Below are 1,802 nucleotides of genomic sequence, written 5' to 3'. Positions count from 1 at the left end.
AGAGAAAAGTCTCAGTTATTCAATCTATGAATTAGACGTTATTAGTCTTGAATAGGGATAATAACATAACTTAGGGATCTCTACGGAACAAGTTGAATGAATAAATCATCTGATTCGGAGCCAGAATAACAAGTAAAGTCTAGGTGGATTTTTCCTTAGGTATTGTCTTAAGTCAATCAATTTTTCCCAAAAGCAATTCGCCAATTCTTTTCTCTGTGCGTTCTTAGTTTAGATAATTAGTTAATTAAAACAAAACCTTTTTATTCTTAGGCTAGATAATAAAAAGACAGTCATTACTAGTACTTTTAGTTCCTTTGGGTTCGACAATCCGATCTTGCTAAAACTATACTACTGTTTGATAGGTACACTTGCCTACATCGCAATAATAGTTAGTTTAAGAATGAGTAATTATAAATATTTAAAACCTATCACGAAATAATGTGATCAAGTTTTTGGCGCCGTTGCCGGGGAACTAAGATATTAGGAACGCTCAATTTTTATTACTTTATCCATTTATTTTTCTTGCAATTTAATTTAATTTTATTATTATTATTTATTAACCTACTCTTTCTTTCTCTTGGCAGGTTTTTTATAGTTTATGACTAGAAGAAACCCGTCGGGACCGTTACTTCTTGACGAAGAAATCGATCGTACAGTTCGTAGAAACCAAAGAGAAATAAGGCGCAGCTTAAGATACACGGAGAACGAACAAAAATATGATACTCAACCTCCAACCGAAGAGATGGCTGAAAACTAAGGCAATCAGCTACCTCCTGCAATTACGGTTAATCAAAATCCTGCTCCACGCACTATGTATGATTATGCTAAACCTTCTTTAACAGGAACTGAATCAAGCATAGTTAGACCTGCTGTAGCTGCAAATACTTTTGTATTAATACCTAACACTATTCAAATGATATAATAATTTGTTCAGTTTGATGGTTTGCAAGATGAGGATCCCAACGCTCATTTAGCCAACTTCTTAGAACTATGTGATACATTTAAAATTAATGGCATTTTTTATGATGGCACACGTCTTCGGTTGTTTCCCTTTTCATTGAGGAATAAAGCTAAACAGTGGTTGAACTCGTTACCACGAGTGTCAATTACTACCTGGGAACAAATGACCGAAAAATTGTTACTAAAATATTTTCCGCCGGCTAAAATGGCTAAATTACGTAATGATATCTCTTCTTTTGTGCAGATGGATTTAAAAACCCTTTACGATGCATGGGAGAGATACAAGGACTTACTGAGAAGGTGCTCTCATCATGGGTTACCGCTTTGGCTCTAAGTACAAACATTTCACAATGGTCTGAATCCTTCGACTCAGCAAATGGTTGACGCAGCAGCGGGCGGAACCATCAACAATAAAACACCGAAAGATGCCTATGAGTTTATAGAGGAGATGTCACTGAACAACTATCAGTGGCAAGTCATGAGGACAAAGCCAACGAAAGCAGACAGCGTTTATAACGTCGATTCGGTCACCATGCTCTCTAATCAGGTAGAACTCTTGAATAAAAATATTGATGGTTTTCTTAGTTCTTCACAGGTTCACCTAGTAATGCAGTGCAAAGCAAGTAGCGGTGGAACAAACCATTCAGAATACCAACCTTATGGCCACAACATGGATAACGAGAAATTAAACTACATGGGTAATAATCCTCGACCTCAAAACAATCCATATAGTAACACTTATAATGCAGGTTGGAGGAACCACCCCAATTTCTCATGGGCCGGTCAAAGAAATCAAAGACCACAACATCCTCTGGGCTACCAACAACCACCCTACCAACAGG

At 37.0% G+C, this 1,802-nt stretch overlaps 1 non-coding gene across 1 annotated transcript; it reads right to left on the bottom strand.

Annotated features, from left to right (window-relative positions):
• Positions 1 to 1,171: 1,171 nt before the first annotated feature.
• LOC121213190 (small nucleolar RNA R71) lies at positions 1,172 to 1,278 on the bottom strand. Its single transcript, XR_005908560.1, has one exon. It is a non-coding gene; the product is annotated as a small nucleolar RNA R71 (small nucleolar RNA).
• Between the last annotated feature and the right edge of the window lie 524 nt (positions 1,279 to 1,802).

The sequence above is a fragment of the Gossypium hirsutum genome, chromosome A13 (assembly GCF_007990345.1).
Source record: "Gossypium hirsutum isolate 1008001.06 chromosome A13, Gossypium_hirsutum_v2.1, whole genome shotgun sequence".
Classification (NCBI taxonomy): domain Eukaryota; kingdom Viridiplantae; phylum Streptophyta; class Magnoliopsida; order Malvales; family Malvaceae; genus Gossypium; species Gossypium hirsutum.
This window is presented reverse-complemented; position numbering and strand designations above follow the sequence as displayed.